Raw genomic sequence first — 24451 nt, forward strand, 5'->3', positions numbered from 1 at the left:
TTACTCATTTTTATTTTATGTGTATGGGTGTTTTACCCACACATATGTCTGTTCTACAAGCAAGCAGTGCCTGCAGAGGCCAGAATAAAATGAAGATCACTAAAAAAGTACTTTGACTGACAGAACATGAAATTTGCTTTAAAATTAAAGAACAATATTATGTAGGCATTGAGGGGAAGTAGAGTATTTTAAAATCTAGAATGGAAGACATTGCTAAAGTAAAGATTCAAATTCCAGAAGTCTGAAGGAAAATTATTTAATGCATACAAATTGTAAAACTCATAAAACAAAACATGGCATACTGAAATTAAATAGCAAGCAAATATTTGATCAGAAGAAACAAAAATAATAGGTTTTTTGAGTTATATAAAGAGCTCTTATAAATCAGTAACATAAAAATATAAGTAAAACATCTGAACAAGAAAATACAGATGATTTCACACACCTGGTTAGTTATTCAACTTTCCTAAAAGTAGGGAAAGTCAACTTAAATTATGCTTAATTCACTTGACTGACAAAAATCAAAATCCACAGCATCTACCATAAGCAAGAATGAGACAAGGGGAATCTTCTACAACTGGTAGCTGTCTGCACAAGAGTGGTTATCCCTGGGAAAGGTGAACTTAGTCATATCTCTCAAAATTTTAAATATAGATACTCTCTGATATTCTTTTAGAAAGCTATTCTAGAAAAAGGACACACGTGCACTAAGAAGCACACAATCACACTCACTGCAAGCACTGCTCAGCTCAAGCTGACAAAACAATGACAACAGGGCTATACACACAGCCAGGAAAAGACCTGAGACATACTGAGTGGGAACACTAAGTGCAGAATACATATATGGTCCCTTCATGCATAAGAGACAAAACATGTATTTGTATGTACATTTATACCACTAAACGAAGAGATACCTAACACAAGACCACCTTAAGGTCTATAGCTCCAGTTCCAGGGGATCTGAAGCCCTCCTAGCTTCCACTGGCACCTGCATGCACACAGTACACACACACATTCAGGCAAAAAAAAAAAATCATATATAAAATATATCTAAATAAGTAAATAATTTTCAAAGTACATTCAAGTCAGATGCAGTAGCACACCACCTTGAATCCCAGCTATTCAAAAAGCTCAGACTGAAGGACCACAAACTCTGCCCCACTTAGAAAACACAGTCAAACTCTATCTCAAAAAATAAAATCATATACATATATGTATGTGTGGATATGTATGTGTATATATGTGCATATATATGTTGAATACTGACAGTTTAGAAAACAAAAATAAAGGAAATGTTTTCAAAATAGAAGTTATGATGGTAAAGTTTGGACAGACTCAGGGAACTGTGATCATTTCTGAAAATGTAAATTTCTGAAAGAAAAGACAAATAAATAAAGGAAAAAATTTACAAGTATAAAGAAAACCTTTCCATAATACAACAGTGGGAATTGTGCCCAGGTCCATATTTATGCATTCTATCACTGAGCTATATCACAACTTCATTTTATATTATATTATATTATTTTTTAGACAGTCTTATTAAGTTGTCTGGACAGGCTTAGAATTCACTCTGTAGCAAGACAGACCTTGGATTTAGGATCTTCTTAACTTATATTTTTGGTTGTGAGCCTAGCCTTTAACAGGGACTTTGGGAATAGCATTTGAAATGTAAATGAAGAAAATATCTAATAAATAAATAAATAAAGGTCATGGGAAAGTGACAGGTCAAGAGGTGGGGTGGGTGATAAAGGAGTGTAGGGGAGAGACAATAACCAGAATGCATTATAAGAATGAATGAAATTGTCAAAAAACATAACTGAATTGTTTTTAAATAGAGGCTTGTATAGAAAAAAAAAAAATCTTCCTAACTCGAGTGCCCCAAGTGGTTGGGTTTAGCAGCCTGAGCCATCAGGCCCAGCTATTACAAAATAATCTTCCACTGCAACATACTGGAGACTAAACTGTACACTAAGTGCAGAATACATATATGATCCCTTCATGCATAAGAGACAAAACATGAACTGACCAAGACCTACATAAAGAAGAGAGAATAAAGATCCTTATAAAGTAATATACTTCCTTCAACACATTGCTAAAAATGTCAAAATGCAAAATAAAAATATTGTGTACTGCCTTTTCAGAGGAAGAGGAAATAACAAAATAAGTATATATGCTAATTTTTTAAAGAAATAATTCAAGAAGGATAAATCAAAACCATTTTTGTCCAGTCTACAAAGTGGGTCAGCTATAACACCTAAAGAGAGCTCTGAAAACTTGCCAGAGCAGATACCAAGCCCTTCTGATTTAAAAAAAAAAAAAAAGTCCCAACCACTTCAAAATATTTGAAACCAAAGGCAGGCTAAAATAAACTATAGCTAGAATAAGGTCCTAATATGTAAGTAAAACAGACTGATGCGACCTCACATCCAGTCACTAGACAGGTGAATGTCCCTTCATTTTCTACCATTCTTTTATAAAACTGCAACCATATAACTGAAACCTATGGAGGCTTAAGAGTAGAAAATAAGACTTAAACTAATATTTGCCTTACTGCCATTTAGCTCCAAATTCATTCATCTTTATTTGTTCTGAAAACAGACCTGAGCCCTTTGGATAAATTTTCTTTGCCAGCTGGTGCAGTGGTAAACTTCGTGGGAAGGTGAGTGGGTTTGGCTTCTTCTCTGGTATTTGGCTCCTCAGACAACTTCTCCAGCATCAAACTACTCGATCCAGTATGTGCAACCTCTCCAGTCTCCCACTCTTGCCTTGCACAGCGGCAAGAGCACCAAACAGTCAGGCCTTCACTCTGGTGGTTTTATAATGGAACACTTTTGGAAAACACCAGTATAATTTAGCATGATAGGAGGGAGGTATGTCCTAGAAGCCCATTTTCGAGAAAGTTCCACCTGTGTGATACCATACAATTTCTCTGCCGTTCAGACAGCTATGATGTCCTTTCCAGCAGAGTCCAGATGTCAAGCAGGGGTTGGGGGAGCACTTTCTGAGTACAGGAGTAATGCTTTCTTCTTGTATCTTTATAGTCTGTGTCCATCTTTCTAACCAATCTCTCATTTCTCCAATTCCTTTTTATAATTATTAATTATTATACTAAATATTCTCCACTTGAATTACTAGATAGTACTTTTTCATGACTGAGCTCAAAACTGATACAAAACCCAAACTAAATAATACTTCCATCATAATTCATGTACATAAAGTAAAAGACTAGGCAAATTTAAAAGTTAAAATAAAAGGGGGTTGTTGGTTAGAAGGGACTACATAAAATGAAGCATGGACAAAACTTTCTTAGAAGATAAATATGTCCTTTATCTTGTGTGAAGTAACAGTCACACAGATTGTGTGACAGCTAGTTTTATGTCAACTTGACACAAGAGTCATCTGAAAAGAGGGAACCTCAATTGAGAAAATGTCTCCATAAAATCAAGCTGTAATGCATCTTCTTAATTAGTGATTGATCGGAGAGGGCACAGCCTATTGTGAGTATGGCATCTGTGGGCTGAAGGTTCTGGGTTCTATATGAAAGCAGGCTATGTAAGCCAAGGAGAGCGAGCCAGTAAGCAGCACCCTGCCATGGCCTCTGCACCAGTTCCTGCCTCCAGGCTCCTGCCCTGTTTGAATTCCTGTCTTGACTTCCTTCAACGATAAACACGGATATGGAAGTGTAAGCCAAATAAACCCTTTCCTTCACAACTTGCTTCTTGGTCATGGTGTTTGATCACAGCAAGAGAAACTCTAAGATAGATGGTGTCTACAAGTGTGAAAACTCATAAAACTGAAACTTTCTTTATTTACCTTTTACTCCTTGTAGGTCATATCTCAGTTAAAAGAGAAAAGAAAAAAATCTTTAGCCCCAAAAGAGAAATATCAGATTATAAAATGGGACAGGATTGTGGCTGAGCCTTGAGGATCATGTTCTAGAAAGCAAGGAAGTACTGAAAATAATAGTTAGGGTATATACTAGAAAAATCCATTTGAGCTATTATTCCTTTTTTTTGGGGGGGTTTTTTTGTTTTGGTTTGGTTTGGTTTTTTGGGGTTTTTTTTTTTTGGCTTTTCGAGACAGGGTTTCTCTGTATAGCCCTGGCTGTCCTGGAACTCACTCGGTAGACCAGGCTGGCCTCGAACTCAGAAATCCGCCTGCCTCTGCCTCCCGAGTGCTGGGACTAAAGGCGTGCGCCACCATGCCTGGCTTGAGCTATTATTCCATTGATCCAACAAGAAACAACCAAAGCACTGAGTCACAGAAAGAATTATAAACCCTTGAATAAAATTAACTCCACAAACATGCAGACATATGCATGTGCATCGATACTCAGGCACACACATAAAATACACATACACACAAAATACAAAATTTTTTAAATACATAAATTGGGTAGTAGCTGGAAAGACAAGTGAGGTCAAAAGAACCTTGTCTTTTTAACATGAAAGAAAAGAAATGGCATATTTGATGAGAATGAGTTAATTAAAAAAAAAAAAAAAGAATTGCTGAATTAGCATTTCTTTTTATTTTACTTAGTTACTGGAATTTTTGTTGTTTTTTGTTTTTGTTTTTGTTTTTTGTTTTGGTTGTTTGTTTGTTCTTGTTTTGTTTTATTTTTGAGACAAGGTCTCTCTACATAGACCTTGCTCTGTGGACTCTGTAAACCAGGCTGGCCTTGAGCTTAAGAGATCTGCCTTCTTCTACCTCCTGAATGCTAGGATTAAAAGAATGTGCCACCAAAACTGGTTGAAGTGGCATTCTTAAATATATAGCAGGAGACAGTTTACTGCACAAATGCAGGGTTATCTATAGAAAGAAGTAAGTGAACTTCTTAATGCTAGTAGATGCCTAAAAGTGGCTTCTAGTGGATTTCTCTTCAACTTTTTCAGTAAAGAATTAGAAAAGGCATTAGCTAAGAAGAAGAATGGAAAGTATTAAAAGTGTAAGGTGAGAAAGAAAAAAGCTAAGAAAAATCCATCCACTCTGCTCCTGCTCTGTATAACATGATGACCTGGAAGGATTATGGTCTCACTTGAAGTTTGTGGTGATGAATTTAAAATAAAACCAATCAGTAATGTTGTAAGCTTTTCACTAACCACATTCAGCTTCATGGGTGCAGGCATGGAAAAAGTGGAAAGCTGGATTTATCAGGAATGCAGTTTTGGCTCCATAAGGACAATGAATCAAAGAAATGTGAGAGCGAGTGTATAACTCAATACTACAGACCTTGCCTCACATGTGCAAGGCCCTGGGTGTAAACTCCAGCACTACTAAGAAACAAAGTTTCTCTTTGAAGAAGAAAATGTTATCAAGGGTTGTATGCTGAGATAGTTAAGATTGGTTTAAGCTGAATAAGAAAGGGAGCCAGGCTACCTATAGTATAAAATGGCAGTATAATCAATGGATTAGAAATTCCAGTAGGGTTAAAGGATTGTAAAATAAGGCTTTCAAGGAGAAAGATGAAAAGAAATAAACAGTTATCAGACAGTGAGATGCAGGAAATATAAATTATGGAGATTCTTTGGTTAGTAATAAAGAATAACTAAATTAGAAAATGAGATCAAAAAAAAAAAAAAGAAAGAAAATGAGATCACTTCTAGAAGTTACATTTAAAATACTGAAAGAAGCCAGGCAGTGGTGCCGCATGCCTTTAATCCCAGCACTTGGGAGGCAGAGGCAGGTAGAATCCTGAGTTCAAGGCCAGCCTGGTCTACAGAGTGAGTTCCAGGACAGCCAGGGCTACACAGAGAAACCCTGTCTCAAGGAAAAAAAAAAAAAGAGAGAGAAAATATATATATATACTGAAAGATTGAAATGCAAAAAAAATTCTCATGATCAAAATTACCAGAGATTAATATGTGAAATAGTACTGCTAAGAGAAAAGGGAAACAAAAGAGAGGGTGACTTTGAGTAATAACTTGGCTGACTTCTGTCTCCCAGTGCCTGGGAGGTAGTCTTTAAATCCTGGTAATTTCCTGAGTGATCCAAATGTCTTTCTCACTCAGGGCAGGACTAACAGCAGCTCCTGGATAGTTCATGGTAACGATATAACTCTAAATAGGTCAGGCTACACCAGAAAAACCAACCATGTGACTGGTGGGCTGAAGCTTTGAACCATGAGATACCAACCTGACCAAAATAAAGAGGAAAGTCAGAGACTGAGCTCAACCCATAACCAATAATTTAATTATGCCTACATAATGAAATCTCATTAAACATTAGATCCTGATGCTTGTGTGAGCTTCTCAAATTGATAATACTCTGCGTGTACTGTCAAACATTCATGTGACAGAAGATTTGCTCTGACTCCCTAGGCAAAGATACTACCAACTTCCCATATGGAAATCTCTCTGCCCTCTATGTCTTTTCATTCAGCTCATTATGATTTAAATCCTTGATGCTATAATAAAAGTACTCTGTAAGTACACTGCTTTCCTGACTCCTGCTAATTGTTCCCATGAATTCTCAAATCCAAAGAAGGTGGTAAGGACTCTCAAATTTGTAGTCCACTGACCAAAAATTAAGAGTGTTCAATCTCTAAATTTACAGTCTTCTAGCCATGCCTGAATGCCAGCACTCAAGAGGCAAAGACAGGTGGATCTTTGTGATTTTAAGGCCAACCTGGTCTACAAAGAGAGCTCCAGGACAGACAGGGCTACATGGAGAAACTCTGCCTCAAAAAACTAAATAAAGAAAAGAAATACCCATCTTGTAGAGAGCTGAGACTTTAATTTGTGAAGTTTGTTCTAACACTAAATAGCCAGAATAAAAATTCATTGTAGGGAATGAGCCAGGAGTCACAATCAACAGGGGTCTGTAAATAATATAATCTAATAACATGCTGTTCAAAGCCCGAGAATTTTAGAGATAAAAAGGAGAGTGACCTGAACACATGAGGAGCAAAAAGGACATCTTTCTCTAGCTCCAGCTCCAAAAGTCTGAGTCTTATAGGAAAGAGAAAGGGGGAAGAGGATAGCATCATTTGAGAGGGCTTCACAGAAAGCAATGACTTAAGAAGAAGAAAAAAATTCCTACAGAGCATTCCAAAAATTTAGTAGGTTGTAAAGATGAGAACGAATAAGCAAACGAGATCCACTACCATGGATCATAGAAAATAGAACAACTAAGAAGTAGTGAAATACTACAAGTTAGAACTTCAGGGGAAAGATGTGATTGTCTTAGGGTTACTATTGTTGTGATGAACACAAAAAGCTGGGGAGGAAAGGGTTTACACTTCCATACACTGCTTATCACTGAAGGAGATCAGGACAGGAACTCAAACAGGGTTGGAACATGGAGGTAGGGGCTGATGCAGAGGAGTGGTGCTGCTTATTGGTCTGCTCAGCCTGCTTTCCTGCAGAACCCAGGAACAGCAGCTCAGGGAATGGCACCACCCACAGTGGGCTGGACCGTCCCCCACTGATCACTAATTAAGTACATGCACTGAAGATGAGTCTTACAGATACATGTTTCTGAGTTGAGGTTTCCTCCTTTCAGATAACTCTAACTTGCTGACATAAAACTAGCCAGCACAACAATCGAATTACCAAATAATGCAAACAGGTCAAGTAAAACAAAGTCTAAGAAAGGCCCAGTGACTAAACAATGTGAAAGCCACTGATGAGCAATTTCAGAGAAAAGATGGAGAAGAAAGGCTGGCTGGAACAATTCAAAGTAGAGAGAGCTGACTTTTCAATATTCTGGAAGCCATCTAAAAGCAAACAACAAAAATGTGTTTCCTAATAAATATTAGAGATGGTTAACTGCGAAAGAAGTATCCATGACTTTGGTATTTCCTCCTGGGACTACTATTCTCATTCACCCCAATTGCATCCCCCAAAATGTGGGTCAACCAAAGTAGGGAATCCCTTGAAAACCAGCAACTTTGTTTCCACTAATAAACAAGACTTGATCTGCAGACTTGAGATATATTAGCCATCCCAGTGGCATCTGCTGGGAAAGGCCAGGGTCGCCATCATTCTGAAGTTGTCCTATCTGGAGGAAGGCCAGGGTCGCCATCATTCTGAAGTTGTCCTATCTGGAGGAAGCACTGAACTAATTGAGTATCTGAGGATTTAGCAGGAAATTTAAGGTGGTAAAACCCTACAGATAATTATCCCTCCCTATTAACCCAGGTACTGCTTCCCAACAAAGATGCAAAACAACGTAATGGAAGAAAGGATAATCTTTTCAACAAGTGATTCTAGAGCACCTAGATATGCAGACATACAGAGAAACAAACTTAGATCCTTATTTCACACCAAAAAACAGGAATGGGCCCAAACAAAATTAAATCATTTATCCACATTAACACTGCACATGAATGTTTATAGCAGCATTATTTATAAAAGCCAAATACTGGAAAGAATTCAAACGTCCATTTGGTGAATGGATAAACAAAATGGTACAATTACACAATGGAATAATATTCAGCAAGAAAATGAAATACTAATTCATGATCAACACAAATTAACCTAAAAACATGCTAAGACAAAGAAGCCAGAAGCAAAAAATTATATTTGTACTTGTAAAATAAAACTGCATAATATGATTCCACTTATATGAATCTCCAAAGGCCAGTTACAGAAACAAGCAGATTAGTGTTTGCTACAGCAGTTTCTCTCTTTTTTTACATTCCAGTCGTTGCCCCTCCCCAGTCTCCCCTCCCACAGTTCCTCTTGCCCCTTGGCTCAGCAGGCCTCCCCCTTCCCTAGGGCCTCAAGTCTCTGGAGGATTAAGCCCATCTTCTCCCACTGAGGCCAGACCAGGCTGACCTCTACTATTTATGTGTGTGCTCCTGGTTGGTGGCTCAGTCTCTGGGAGCTCTCTGGGGTCTGGGTTAGTAGAGACTGTTGGTCTTCCTATGGGGTTGCTCTCTCCTTCAGCTTCTTCAATCCTTCCCCTTATTCAACCATTGGGGTCCCCGATTTCAGTCCAATTGTTGGGTATAAGTATCTGCATCTGTCTCAGTCAGCTTCATGATCTCTTTTCAACCAAAAAACCCTTTACACAATCCCAGTATAGGTGATTAACGTGGTTATACAAATCAAAAATACTTCATGATAAAAAAGTCATAAAGACATTTAATATAATTCTTTTATAATTTTACCATTTATTAAAGACAAAGCAAATCTGTACTCTAAAGAGATGAATGTGCTTGTTTATGTTTACAAAAATAACAAAATCTTGGCTGAATAGTTGATATTTATGATATACAAGTAACTGGATTTTTTCTTAATTGATCAATGTTTTTATAATTGTCAGTGCTGAGAAGGCCATTTTACATAAATATGTAGTATAAAATGACAAAAGTAATGTTTAGGTCCATTTCACAGATTGTTGGGAATTCTATCTGTACTGGTTTTTTTGTGTCAACTTGACACAAGTTAGAGTCATCAGAGAGAAAGGAATCTCAGTTGAGGAAATGCCTCCATGAGAACCAGCTGTAGGACATTTTCTCAATTAGTGATCAATGGAGGGGAGAGTCGAGCCCATTGTGGATGGTGCCAACCCTGGGCTGGTGGTCCTGGGTTCCATAAGAAAGCAGGCTGAGCAAGCTAGAGGATGTAAGCCATCAAGCAGCTCCTGCCCTGATTGAGTTCCTATCCTCACTTCCTCCATGATGGTCTGTGATCTGGAAGTGTAAGCCAAATAAACCCTTTCCTCCCCATCTTGCTTTTTGGTCACTGTGTTTCGTAGCAGCAATAGAAACCCTAAGTAAGACACTATCTTTCTCCCAAACCAAAATTCATTTACTACTCTTTTAAAGTCAACAACTCAACAATTTTTAAAAATCAACACTCTAACACAGTGCAACCTAATTGAAATACAACACCAAATTGATAATATGATGAAAATGACAGTAGGAAAATATTAAAATTCTCATTTTCCATAATTAAACTACTGTTTTCTATGAGTACAGAAAACCATAGATACAAAGAAAAAGAACCCAAATCATAACATACCACATACAACTGTGGTTCTGTTTTTCACTTCTTCCTTTGGGCTATCCTGGTGCTGCTGCACACCAGATGGGAAAGGACAGAGCAGAAGCTGAAGTCTGAGGTTTGATCATTCCTTGGGGTGTCCAGGCCCCAATGCACACAGAACCAGAAAAGACGAATCAAAGTCCGAACGGGTGGGTCAGCAGGATTCCTGTTCCGCCCTTCCATATTACAGCTCTTTTAGACAGTAGTCAACAAAATAACCTGTGCTCTTTATTTGGTGTGAACATGGACTATATATAAACCTGGGAAAGTGGGAAGGGGTTCTTCTTAGAGTGAAGTTTCATTAGCTGAGGCTTAAGGTACTGAGGATACTTCGTCGGCATGGAGAGGCATTCCAGGAAGTTGAGCCTGGATTTCAGCAAGGATGACATGACATTCTCCAGGTAGAGTGGGTGTCGGGCTCCCCAGATATAGCAGAGAAGAGGAAGCCCTGCTGACAAGGGGAGTCCTCCATTTTGTGCAGAGTCCAGGGAAACTGTCAAAACAAGGTAGACTACAACCTTTTAAATAGCAGGATCTTCCAACATACAATATCAAATCTGAGCCAAGGTGTCAGACAGTGTTCACTGGAGTCCATTGCCTTCATGGTATGTACACTCCAAAATGCACAAGTTGTATGTTCAAAACCAAGGTTGTAATGAAGTGATACAATGAACAAGCCTACCAAAATCATCTTGGATTCATTATATATTGGCTTTTGATTCATTTTTGGTTGCTGTATGTTCAGAATTTTTTTTAACTGTTGTTAAATTTTCCATGACCCCTACATTCACTCTGCAACCCAATATGTAATCATGACCCACAGTTTAACATGGCCTACAACTGGGATTAGGAAGAGTAGCTGACTATGAACAAGCTGAAGGGAATTTTCTGAGGTGATAGAAACATTCTAAAATTAAGCTGTGATGACTGCTCAATTCTATACATTTATCAGTGAATCATTTAATTATACATTTAGAAGAAAGCTATAAAAAAATATCAGACAAGTGAATAAAGATAACTTATTATCCTTCTGTGACATCTAATATAAATGGGAGAAAAGATGGAGGATGGTAACTAAGAGAGATGATCAAGGGAGAGTCTCTTTGAAATTAAAGAAACCAGGATGTTTTTAAGCTATTAGCAGTGGTCTAGAAAAAGAAGGAAAAAAAAAGTACAAAACAATGCCCTTGAAAAGTGAGAAGGCAAATGTACTTTGGTGGGCACCTAAAAAGAAAAGATAGTTAAATCATAGTTAATGCTGGCAAAGACACAGGTGAGAGGAAGATTATTTCTATTTTCTTAGTGCTGAGAGGAATCTGATGGAAAGAAAATGTTGGAAGTCTGAGTTCAAGGAAAAAAATGTAATCATTTACATGAACAAGAATATAGAAGAACCAGAGTAATACAGGAAAGCTGGGCAGCACTAAATTAATTTAAAGTTGTTGAATGAGCAGTACTTTAAAGTCAACAAAGTTATTCTGCTCCAGCAATCATTCCTTGTAAGTATACAACCATAAAACAGACAGCACTGGTACTAACTGGCATTATATTTTACCAAGTAAGGAGGGTTCAAATGGGTTGAAAATAGATTCAGGAGAACAACTATGACAAGCTGAGACTCCAGTTATCAGAAAAGGAAGTGAAAAATAAATGAGTGTTAGGGGATAGAAAGGGCAATAACAGAAAAGTTACTATTGGGGCTGAAGATGCAGCTAAGTTGGTACAATGTTTGCCTAGCATTCAGGAAGCACCTGGGAAGGGGAGGAAAAAAAGATAACAAGTTCAAGGCTAGCCTGGGCTATCTAAGATTCTCTTCAAAAACAAAGGGGACCAATAAAGTAAAAGAATTCATGTCACTGGGTACCATTCTAGTTTGTTTTTACTATCAATTTGGCATAATTTGGAGTCATCTGGGAAGAGGGAACCTTAAGTAAGGAATTGTCCAGATCAGACTACCCTGTTGGCATCACAAGATTGATCATCTTGATTAATGATTTATGTGGAAAGGCTCAGTCCACTGTGGGTATAGCCATGCCTTGGACAGGTGTGCTCATGGCGTTTTCTACAATTACAAAACCTGTCAACTCTAAGATAGAATATAGTTTTAAATCCTACAACTTTAGTCGTTTAATAAGATGTTTTATGGATTTTTGTGTTTTTTACATTTTAATATCCTTGCCTCCCTAGAATAAACCTACCTGATCATGTTATACTGTCTTTTAAATGCACAACTGGATTTAATTTATTAATATTTTATTTAGAATGCTTGCTTCTCTGGTCAAAGAGTAGACCAATATCCCTAATAGTTAATTACAGCAGACAAAACAAAAGCACCCTTAACATCCATCTGTTGGATAGTAACAATAAATGATGGTGCTACAAGCTATAAGTACTCAGCTTTTTAAAATCAGAATTCCATTTACTGAGCCTGGAAAGAGAGCTCTGATAGGTGGTTAGATAAATAATGCAAGTCATTGAGCAATGTAAATAATATGATCCTCTATTTAACTGAAAAAAGCTTATAAATGTACGTATATCTGCTTATATATTTTTAAACAAAGAAATCCAAATTTCTGCTAATGTATATTGCCATAAGGAATATAAATAGAAAAGGAAACGATCTAAGAAAGGAAAATACTAACATTTTATTTACCCCTTGTTTATTTATTTTAATGGTTATAATCATATATTTTACTCTGTAATTTTTTTTAAAAAAAAGGCAGACTAGTGGGGAAATACCCATTGTCTAGTACAGTGAATAAAAATTAACAGCTATTAACAACTGAACTATTTTTAAATGTGTAACAATATAATGTGAAACTGCATAAAAATGATCTTTCTGAAGGGCATTAAATGGGATGTTTTCAAGACAAACTTTACTAGAACTTCTTGTGTAGCCAAGGATGACTCTGAATTTTGAGTTCTTAACCCCCTGCCTCTACCTCCCGGGTGCTGGGATTAGAGGCCTGTACCAGCACACTGGTTATATGGTGCTGGAGATCAAAACCAGTGCCTCACACACACTAGGCAAGCACTACCAACAGAGACACTGCCAGCCCAAGACAAACTATTTTCATTTTATAATTAGTACAAAAGTACTGATTTGTGAGGTCATTCTCCCTCTCACCCCGCCCCCCCCCACTTCCATGTCCCTCTCCCATCTCCTCTCTGACTGAACCTAGGGCCTTAGTCCTGCTAGCACTCTACTACTACGCTATAGCCCCAACAATGAGATTCTGAGCACCTATCCATACTACAGAAAAAAGGACAAAATTTTTTCAGGATATTTTTCTATAGCAGATTGCCAAGGCCTTTTGTTTTATTTCTGTTGTTTTGTTATATTCCTGTTGTCCTTGTTAAGTAAAGACTACAGAAGTAAATGCTCTAAGAAATTCACCTTGTCTAATCATGTATTCTTTAGAAAAAAGAATAACTACAAAAACTATCCACCTGGAGCACCGGCAGGGAAGAACTGGTGGGCGGTGGGGGAGCAAAACCAAATTATTCAAAAAATAAGGGCCGATGTTTGTAAAAGCTGAAAACATGTACATGACCAAACTGGGGGGACTATTTGCCACGTTCTCGCTGTGTGGGGAAACACTGGCTCTCACTCACTTAGATCATTCCATCCTATAACCATAAACTGTAGCTGGTCTTCTTTGCTACTTTGTAGATTTTTTTCCCACCTTTCCCCCCAGTTTCACCCCTTAGCACTAGACAAGATAGAAAGAACGGGGGTGGGGGTGGGGATTCCTTGACTCTAGTTTCTTTCCCACTGTTTCTTCTTTGAGCTTGACTACTAGCAAACCCCAACCAACTCCCCTGAACTGCTACCAACCACCAACCACGGCCTACCAGGGCACTAGCCTTTACATACTCTCTTAAAAGTTCCCAGAATTCCAAACATCACACATCACAGAAATTTTCTGTAGGTGGCAAAACCATGCCTATGCTAGAGCATGAGGTAAATCTAAGTCAGCTGCTGTCAAGGCAGCACCACCATCTCCATAACTGGGAGTAAAATGAAAGAACATTCTTATAATATTTCTGTATTTTTTTTAAAGAAACCAAAATTCCAAAATTGTCTCTATATAAAACCTTGTCAAGGTAAGTTTTTTAAAAAGTCCTTCACAGATGATGAGTGACAGAGCAATAATTCACACCTGTTTTACTGATTTAAAAATAAGGCATGTTCTTTCTACTACACAACTGGTCTCTTTATGCAGAAAGTGAAAGCTGCTTTTTTGTTCTGTTGTGTTTATTTTAGACACGCTCTTATTATGTAGTGCAGGTTAGCCTCAAACTCCTGCCTCAAGTTCCTGAATACTGGGATAACAAACAGGCGTATACCATTATATTCCACTTAAGGCCTCTTAAACTGAACATGATTCTTAAGTAATCTTGTCACTTTCTAATATCAGAAATATCTAACAACTTTCAAAAAAAGTCTCTCTTCTGCTTTAAAACCCTAGAAAAGGGAGCCTGGAGAGATGGCTCAGAGGTTAAGAGCACTGACTGTTCTTCCAGAGGTCCTGACTTCAATTCCCGGCAACCACACAGTGGCTCATGACTCTCTCAGTCATGAGATTCAATGCCCTCTTCTGGTATGTCGGAAGAGAGCAACAGGTATTCACACATATAAAATAATAAATAAACTTTTTTAAAAAACTAGAAAAGGAAGTAAGATCAATGATAAAGCAGGATTTAAGTATAAGTGGTTGGCAGTGATTATTTGTTTATATGCCTTAATAAGTCTGCATTCCACTGGTCTACAAAAGCTAAATGCCTTCACCACCACCCAACTTTAAAAGCCTAAGAGCTGGAGAGATGGCTCAGTGGTTAAGGGCACTGACTGTTCTACCAGGGGTCCTGAGTTCAATTCCCAGCAACCACATGGTGTCTCACAACCCTCTGTAGTGGGATCTGATGCCCTCTTCTGGTGAGTCTGAAGACAGCAACAGTGTAAAAGCCTAAGGAACTCTACAGTTCCTTAGCACTGAAGGAGAAGTGGACTTCTAGAACATAGCAAATTATCTATAAGTTTCCACAGACCAGTAACTAGAAATTTCTGGGACATTACCCCAATTCCATACAAGATCAGGAACAAAGGTTAAGAAAACACAGTCTTCATTTAGACAGAAATATTTACTAAGATCTGAAGTATACTCTCCAAGTCTAAAGTGACTAAATAATAGATTATCTACATACTCTATCCAAGTTCAATAAATATAACCTATTATAAATAAATCCACAGTAAAAGGTGTGCTTCTATGACAAATCAGAGTCACGTTTCTCCATGCCTATCTTTAAGACCAGATAGATATGTTCATATATTTAAGATGAAGAAATGTGTGTCTATTGCTTCAAAGATATTTGCAACAAATAAAGATCATACTTTTCCTTGTAAACTTTATGTCTGAAATCTCGCTCATATTTATAAAAGTTAATGTATGGGACCTAGAGAGATATCTTGGCAGGTAAAATGCTTGTTATGCAAGCATGAAGAGCAGTGTTCAGATCCTCAATTCCCAGGGAAATGCTAGGCAAGGATAGTGGCCTGCCACCATGAGGGAGGAAGAAACAGGATCCCTGGAGCAAGCTGGTTAGCTAAACTAGCCAAAGCAGCAAGATCTGGGTGCAAACGAGAGATTGCCTCAGTGTGTAATAAAGTAGAAAACAATTCTGCCCTCCACACATACAACCCACCCACATATATGTAAATACACAACAGATGTATAAATCATATAAAATCCTTTTACAACACCTTTGTCACAAAAGGAAAACAGTAGACTTTAGAAAAGTAAAACTTTAGAAAAATGGAAATACTAGTTAATATGCTACATATTTTATTTTTCAGAGGTGGAAGAATATCTAGGACACAGAAAAAACAATATGAAATTTCTAAGTTGGGCATAGTGGTGCATGCCTTTAATCTCAGCATCTGATCTTTATGAGTTCGAGACCTGCCTGGTCTACACATTCAGTTCCAGGACAGCTACAGAGAGATCCTGTCTCAAAAATAAAAAACAAAACAAAAACAAAAACAAAAAACAAAAACAAAGCCATAAAAGAGAATATTAAACTTCTGCCCTCAACTGAAAGAGAATAGTAATAAAAAAAAGTCAAGAAATACACATGGAAGGAGTCAATAAGCATCTAAGAAAATGACACACCCTAAAAATGCTCCAATTTTTTCAAAATAACTAATGCACATTCAAACCTTACATATAACAAAGACAAATATATATGTGTGTGTGTGTGTGTATATATGTATATGAATGAGACAATTTTTTATGGAAAATACACAAGAAACAAACTAGTCTGTGTTCCAAATTCTTCTCTGTTTCAGACACTTCTTTTCTTTCTTTTTCTTTTTTTCTTAAGACAGTCTCATTATGCAGCTGGCTAGCCTGGACTCACTCTGTATACCAGGCTTAACACCTCCTAAGTGCTAGGATTAAAGGTGTCTACTACCACACGTGGCTCTGCTTGGGATACTTCTTAAAAACAAACAAACAAACAAACAACTGAATCTAACTTCAGAGTTATACATATTAAGAATACTATAGGCTGGCAGCATTGGGGGGCGGGGGGCAGCAGCACATGCCTTTAATTCCAGCACTCAGGAGGCAGAGGCAGGGGATTTCTATGAGTTTGAGACCAGTCTGGTCTATAAAGTGAGTTCCAGGACACAAGGCTTCACAGAGAAACCCTGTCTCAGTTCACGGGGCTGGAGAGAGGTTGACACGGGGCACACAACATGTTATAAAGAAGTACAATGGGTTTTTCAAGTAAGCAGTACTAAGGCATAGTAAATTTTTTCAATAAATAGAAGCGGGTATTTTCTGTAAAAACCTAATAGACATACATAACTCCTAACATTCAAAGAACACTAAGGACATAGACTATAGAATAAATCAAGGAATGGCAAACTTATTTTAGAAAGTAAATATTTAGGCTTTGTAGGCCATACGGTCTCTATGGCAACTACTAGACTCTGCTGTTGACCCAAAAACAGTCACAGCCAATATGTAACCAAATGAGCATAGCTATGCCACTTAAAAAAAAAATCTAAAAACTATTCTTAGCTTGAAAGACACAAAAATAGATGATGAGCTGGATTTAGCCCACAGTATAGGTGGTCAATTTCTATAATACATAAGAAAGTAATTTGGCTCAAGCTCACACAGAGAACCTTCTAATCTTTCTCCTGCTACCACCCTAGGAAACATTTTAAAGAAGAATTTGTTTACCTGTAGAGACAATGTTAATTACAATCTAAGTATTAGTAAGAATATTTAGATTTAGGTATGTGTATGTATCTTGTTTATACTATCCTGAGACAGTGTCTTTCCACGTAGCCCTGGTTGGTCTGTAAGTCCCTCTGTAGACCAGGATGGCCTTGAACTCGCATAGCTCCACTGCCTCCAAATGCTGGGATTAAAAGCAAGTACCATCACGCCTGGCATGGGTTGAAGTTTCAAAGGCATAACGAAAACAATCTTTACTCAGTAAGTGGACAGTGAGTACCCATTATCAGTAATTATACTGATGCAAAATACAAGATGAAACGTCATAAGTCCTGCCTAAAGAAATCTAACAGATTAGCGATGAGGCAGTCACATAAATAATGGTACAAAGGGAGAAGAAAGAATAGCACACTCAAACCCAAGTAGGTGAGTTAAGAAAAACCTTCTTCACTCAAAAGATTCTGTGTAGGCTGAGACATTAAGAATTTGCCTATAGAACAAAGAAAAGGAAAGGGATAGTCCAATGCAAAGAGAGCGTTATACAAAATAAAATCTGAAAATGTAAGAGGTTATTATATATTAAAGGAATTTAGAATTACTGAATAACTTAAAGACAAATGTGGCAAGTAATAAGTCAAAAGATGTAAGGAAAAGACCATTAATTACCGCATTGGTTGCTAAGGAGCTCCTATTTGATTTTTTTTTTTTTCTCTAATGAGAAGCAATAAAGTTTCTGAAGAAACTAAAATGATCAGCTAAAATTTTAAAACTGTAATTCTGGGGTTGGGGAGATGGTTCAATGGGTAAAATCATGAGGACCTAAGTTTGAATCTCCAGCACCCTTAGGAAATATGAGCTATGGCTCCATGCACCTGTACCTTAGCACTGAGAGAAAGAGACAGATGGATTCCCAAAGCTCGTCTGGCAAGGCTGGCCTAGCCAAAAAGGCAAGCTTCTAGTTCAATGAGACATTTTGTCTCAAGAGAAAGACAAAAGCACCAGAAGAAAACATCCACTGTCCTCCTCTGGCCTTTACATGCACAAGTGTATGCCTCATATTCATGTATATGCAACACACATACACACACACCACACCACACACCCCATTCCTACTGCCACCACAGACAGAGGACGTGCATATATATTACTCTGACAGCAATGTGGAGGGACCCACAAAAGAAAGAGTAAAGGTGTCTTCTAGGCAATCTGATTTATTTTTTTTAACATGCCAAGATTATTGACTAAAATGCAATAGCTTAGTTTAGGTGACTGATATCAGACTAACTTGAGTTCTAATAAAAAGACACTAGAGAGGTTTTGTCTAACACAACTAAAAAAAAGACAGAAACTGATTCTATGAAGAGAAAAAAAATAAAGTATGGTAAAGACTGGCATCAGCCTAGTTTTTTTGTCTCTCCCTTTTTATTTTAAAGAATTAATTTTATTTTATATATGTGAGTTACACTGTACACTGTCGTTGTCTTCAGACACACCAGAAGAGGGCATAAGATTCTTTACAGATGGTTGTGAGCCACCATGTGGTTGCTGGGAATTGAACTCAGGACCTCTGGAAGAGCAATTATTACTCTTAATCGCTGAGCCATTTCTCCAGACCTCTTTTGTCGCTTAAACTTGATCATATTTATCATTCACTAAAGAAGGGCAAACAGAAGCTGAAGACAGCAAGATACTTTGGTGTGACCCATAAAATAATCAACTCATTTGATGCTTTCATCATCGACAAATATAGCCTTCAAATGATTTCTTTTTGGGGAGGTGGGGATTAAAGATAGAATTCAAAAACACTTGCCCAACACATACAATGGCCCATGTTTCAGCACTACAAATCAAAAGTAAACTGATCTAACAAAAGACATGTACTTCCAGAAATAACTACGGTACTACAATTCTTTAGAACTTTCTGGAATAATAATAAGTCCCTCCTTTTTCCACATCCACAACCTGCATAAGCTTTCTGAGACTCAGACACTGAGTTCTTGGTCTCCATCTACAATTTCTTTGATCCTAAGACTCACCGTAAGACATTCTCTAAGAGAAAAGTGGCCTCTGAATAGAAAACATACCTCTTAAGCCTCAAACTTTCAATATTTTTCTCCATAGCTTCAAAAGACTTACTCTCCACTACCTTAGCTCCTTGTTCTGTTTTGGTTTGGTTTGTTGTTGTTGTTATTTTTACCTTAAATAATTTTCATTTAGTACATTACTAGAAAACATGCAATTCAGATAAGCCAAGAGATAGTCTTCACAATATAATAAAGCATTAAAAAATTTATGTTTACAGTATTATTTATCTCCCCATCAAATACTATTATTTGATGACTGTAGGCATATGAAACAAATATAATAATACTAAGTTATCAATTAATTCACAGAGAAAAAAAGAAATGTATAATATTAAGCTGGCTTCCAGTATTTATTACCTTGCTCAGACTTGTGTTAGAAAAATTAAAAGCCATATGAACCAGTATGCTCCAAGTACTTGAAAGGAATCTGAGTACCATCCTTAAAAATATTCTCCTTAACTTTGAGTGATTCGGAATTTGATCCAGTATAATTCAGCTAGAGTGACCAAGTAATTTCCCTCAGACTTTAACTGTATTTCAAGAAGGAAAAAACTTTGACAAAGAAAGACTCCTATGCACTGCAATTCATAATAATCATTTTAGTATATATCCAGTAAGTATCAACCATTTCAGTATTTCCCCTTTGAAACTCCTGTTATTAGTATATTCCTGTTTATAGTCTATTTCTTTTCTTCATTCAAAAAAATCGTAATTATTTAGGAACTGCTAAAGGGATATGGTCAACTATAGCAAACAAGGAGAGCTAGCATGACAAAGGTAAAAATCAATGGTGAGGGGCTGGGAGTGCAGCTTAATGTTAGAATACATGTCTAGTAAACACAAGGCCGTGGGCTTATCTCTAGCACCACTGGAGGAAAAAATATTAGTAACAGCCAGACAAGGTGGCCCATGGCTTTAATGCTAGCACCATGGATGAACAATAGAATGGGTAAGTCAGTGTCACTGGGGCTACACATGGGGACCCTGTTTCAAAGAAAAAAAAGTCAATGATGGGAGATGGAAATAACCAATTAAGGTTTAACAGTGTTGGTGGTAAATGTTTACAGTAAAAATGCAAATCAATTACAAGTAAAATATTATCAATAAAAATTCAGAGCAAGTCTGAACCTATATCTCATTCAATTTCTTCAGTATAATAAATTATATAGTTTTACATCCTAAAAATGTTTGTTCATAATTAATATGTTTAATACCCATAATATCAACAAATGTATATTAAGGTAAAAGACTGTTTATCTACATGAACTATGTGAGTCACAAGGTAACCAGAAAATATTTCTGTGAACAGAATGGTAGAAATAATTTGCAAATAAATAAATATCACAATCATGAGAGGTGACAGTCCACTTTCTAAAACAATCGAAGCTGTATGAGGAATGTAGAGTGCACTGTTGTTCTTTGAGCTTTATTCGTTTTTGTAAATATTTCATATGTAAGGAATATCTATAAAACAATGGTTAAGTGCTAAGAAAAATCTGAGCAAACAGTTGTTTGGAAAAGCTAATTATTCAAAAGATACATTAAAACAAATAGAGATCATAAAATGTAAGTATGCAGGAAAAATAATTTCATCTTGATTTTCCTAATAAAGTTAGCAATAAAAATTTACTGATACTTTTTTTTTTTAAATACCATGAGGTATATGTGTGTGTATCAAACTACCTGAATATAACTTTTGACCTCTAAAGATCCTCCTCAAAGAAAACATGACTATAAATGTGTCTTTAATCACATGAAAAGTCCTGAATAAGAATACTTACTGCTTATAATCACATAAAAAGAATTTAAAAACAAATTCCTAAAAAGAAATATTTACTATAAGCACTCTTTGCATGTGTGTAGACAGTTTATTTGCTTTATGGTGGACATGTGCATTTTAAGTACAGTATGCCTTGTCAGTACTAATTCGAGAGGACAATCCAGTATAGTGATGAAGGACAGTTAGGAGCCAGAGTTTCCAGCCAGAGTTTCTAAATTGAAACAGCATTTCCAATTCTCAGCTACATAATCTTTGGCAAATTAATCTGTTTCCATTTCTCCTGGGTAAAAATGGAAATAACAATATATACCTCAAAGAATTTTGTAACTGTATAAACAATGTACAAGACTGTCAGGAAGTGTATGCTGTATAGATGTAACCTACTACTACTAAAGTAATTGAGTCCCATGTTCCTGAGCATACTGGAAACATTTTTAGCAACCTGAATTAACTAATATCAGATACTATTTAAACGGGACATCAAATCTAAGATCTGGTTAACATAATGTTCCTAGCTATGCACTTTAAAGTAAACAAGTGATTAATAGATCTACATAGCCACTCCAATGATAAAGAACAATCTGAAAAGACTGTTTCCCAAAAGTTGCAGCTATCAATTTCTTCCCTTACACAAGGGGGCAGTGATAACAAGGAAAGAACAGGGTTCTGCAACACCTCTTCCTACAGACAGTAGGGGGTGGCAGTGCATATGGCTTACAGTCAGAACAAAACAGGAAGACCCAACAGAACTGCTCTTTATTCTCTTCTGGTCCTCTTCTCTCTTTAGCCTCAACAGAGCCTCTTCAGAAAAGGCTAAATATCTTCAGAAAAGACTAAAGTTCAAAATTAATCAAGGAAAATCCAATTTCGTTTTTGAAGGGAATGATCCCTCAATGAATGAATCTGGAACCAGGGCGAAGCCAATCACTATGAATTTTCAGATTATCTGGCAAATTACTATAATAAGAACAACATTCATGCAGGTAATTCAATTTATAAGAATTCCAACATAACACACTAAGATATCATCAATATTAAATACACCCTGGTGAACACATCAAATATTTCTGCTTTTGTTTCAGTTACACAGATACTCAATGTATACACACGTTATTTTTACATGGCTCATCTAGCTGTCTTTTGTTACTTTTGAAATTACAGTATGTTCTGACAATCCTCTCAAAACACAGATGTTCTTAGACGGAAGTCACAACGTTTTGTAGCATGTGGACACACACACACACACACACACACTTAAGAGAGAAAGATGGGGTTGAAAGGAGGAGGAAGAGAGGTAAGGAACAGTTGTTTCATTTGTTTCTGGTTTTCACTCCCATCCCGAAGACAATTTACCTGGTAAATGCTACAAGGAACACTAACTACATTGACAGTATCTATGTTGCTGCGTTTTATGCCAATTTACTGTATAGCGTTTTTATCTTATCTCATCATCCCATCTCAACAGCTAAAACATACCAGAATATTCCACTATTGCCAGGCTCTGTAATTAGCCACTGCCATAGCTTTTGGCTCCAACCCTTCAAAATGCCTGAAAATTTATCCCTTTTGTTCACCATATTGTTCTGTTTTCCTTGTTCCACTTATTTTCACCTGTATAAAAGCCAAGGCAGGGACACAGATGAAAAATCATTCCCTTTGCCTAACGATCCTGAACACACAATTACAGTCAGGGTGCTTGGCTTGTTTGTCTTTTTTTTTTGTTTGTGTTTTTCTTTCTTTTTTTTTTTTCCTTGAGAGGAGCAGAAGAGAGAGGAAAAGACATCCAATCTTTCCCTAATGCTAATGACCATTGTTTATGTTTTCTGGGAAACATTTTAAACATTCCACACCTGGAACAGAGAGACAGGCTACAATTGCACGGATGCTCTACATGTTGATGGCAAAATCTGAAATCATTTTAGCCCTATTTTTTTTCCTTTCCCATCTCACAACCAGACAATCTGCTTTTTGCTTTTTTTTTTTTTTTTTTTGCCTTCACGTGGGTACTTTCCCCATGTCAAAAATCGCAGCTCCTCTCGATCTCCTACGACAGAATATGTAGCAAAAGCCCCATTAGTCTTTTATTATAGTACACCTCCTTACCCAAAGGAATTATCCATATTCCTAATAACACTTCTACCATGCATTTCTACGCCACAGAGGCCAGCCCATACTGTGCCTTTACCTGGCACATTTCACAACTACTTTTATGCTGCATTCAGGGACACATTTTGCAACTCGTTCTGCACCACATTCCTTGCCACGTTTAGCAATGTGCCTCGCATCTCATCCCGGTCCCCGTCATCCAAAGACCCTCCAGGTACCAAATACCAAGACCAACCTCGGTGACAGCCACGTAGTAGACCCGGGAGCCCTCCGAAGCCGCCCTCGGTCCCACATTCGGAGGCAGCCTGCCTTCCCCACGCCTTCGACACCCGGAGGCACTTCACTGTCCGTTTCCCTGTCTCCCTGCTCGCCCCAGCCCCAGCCCCCGCAGCTGAGGCGTCGCAAGCGAACGCCCCTGTCACCTCACCCTCACCGACCCTTCTTCCCTGCTCGCCCAGCCCTTACCTGCCGTTCTAAGGGGCGCGGCGCACCTCGGGGTCAAGCCCGCGTGCCGGTGGTCTCCGGTGAGGACCGCGCCGCCCGCGGACGCCCCACGGAGGATCCGCACCTCAGTCGGGCTCGGCGGGGCCTCGCGGCCGGCGAGCGCTGGCAACCCGCTGCGGTCCTCCTGTCAGCGGCGGCGCGGGGGGACAGGCTCGCCCCTCAGCACCGCGGCGGCGGCGGGCGCCTCGCTCCGCCTCGCGCGCTGCACAGCCGGGAGGTGAGCGCGAGGGGGATGGGAACGGGGGCGGGGCCGCCCGAGGAGGCGCGCGGGGCGGCGGAGGGAGCGCGGCGCCTGCTGCCTGGGGCCCCGCGCTAGCGGCGCTCGCAGCTGGCGGCGCAGGGCGGGCGGGCGGCTGGCGCGAGGCGGCTGTGGCCAGCGGGCCCCGCCGGAGCAGCGCGCGCCCAGCAACCCGCGCCGGGCCGGCCGCTCTCTAGCGCCGCCGCCGCGCCGGGGGCGTCGCACCCTCGGAGGCCGCCCGCAGCCCCGCCCCCTCCGGGCCGGGTTGGGGAGGAGCGCGAGCGCGGAGGGAGAGCGCGTGCGTGGGGGCGCGTGCGTGGTGGAGCGCGCGCGCCCCCGCCCCCCGCCCCTCCACGGCCTGGGGGCGGGGAGGCGTTGCGAGAGCCGGTGGTGGTGAACCCCGGCGCCGCGCTGACAGAGGGGGCCCTGGCGCTGCAGGACGTGTAGGCATTTCTGGTTTCCTCAGGGGGCTTGGGCTGGTGGGGTCGAAGGCATTT

General features: G+C 38.7%; 1 protein-coding gene across 6 annotated transcripts in view; it reads right to left on the bottom strand.

Moving 5' to 3' along the window:
• Tanc2 (tetratricopeptide repeat, ankyrin repeat and coiled-coil containing 2) overlaps positions 1 to 24089 on the bottom strand; it is a 335376-nt gene extending 311287 nt beyond the window's left edge. For 4 of the 6 annotated variants that reach the window (XM_029484223.2, XM_029484222.2, XM_029484220.2 and 1 more), the window contains exon 1: positions 23678 to 24088. The gene's annotated coding sequence lies outside the window, so the exon portion shown is untranslated. Of the gene's footprint in view, positions 1 to 23677 lie in introns of all 6 variants that reach the window. The other 2 variants (XM_029484221.2, XM_029484218.2) reach the window with 1 other exon arrangement.
• Positions 24090 to 24451: the final 362 nt, after the last annotated feature.

Source organism: Mus caroli, unplaced genomic scaffold (assembly GCF_978045245.1).
Source record: "Mus caroli unplaced genomic scaffold, Mus_caroli_1 scaffold_13, whole genome shotgun sequence".
Classification (NCBI taxonomy): domain Eukaryota; kingdom Metazoa; phylum Chordata; class Mammalia; order Rodentia; family Muridae; genus Mus; species Mus caroli.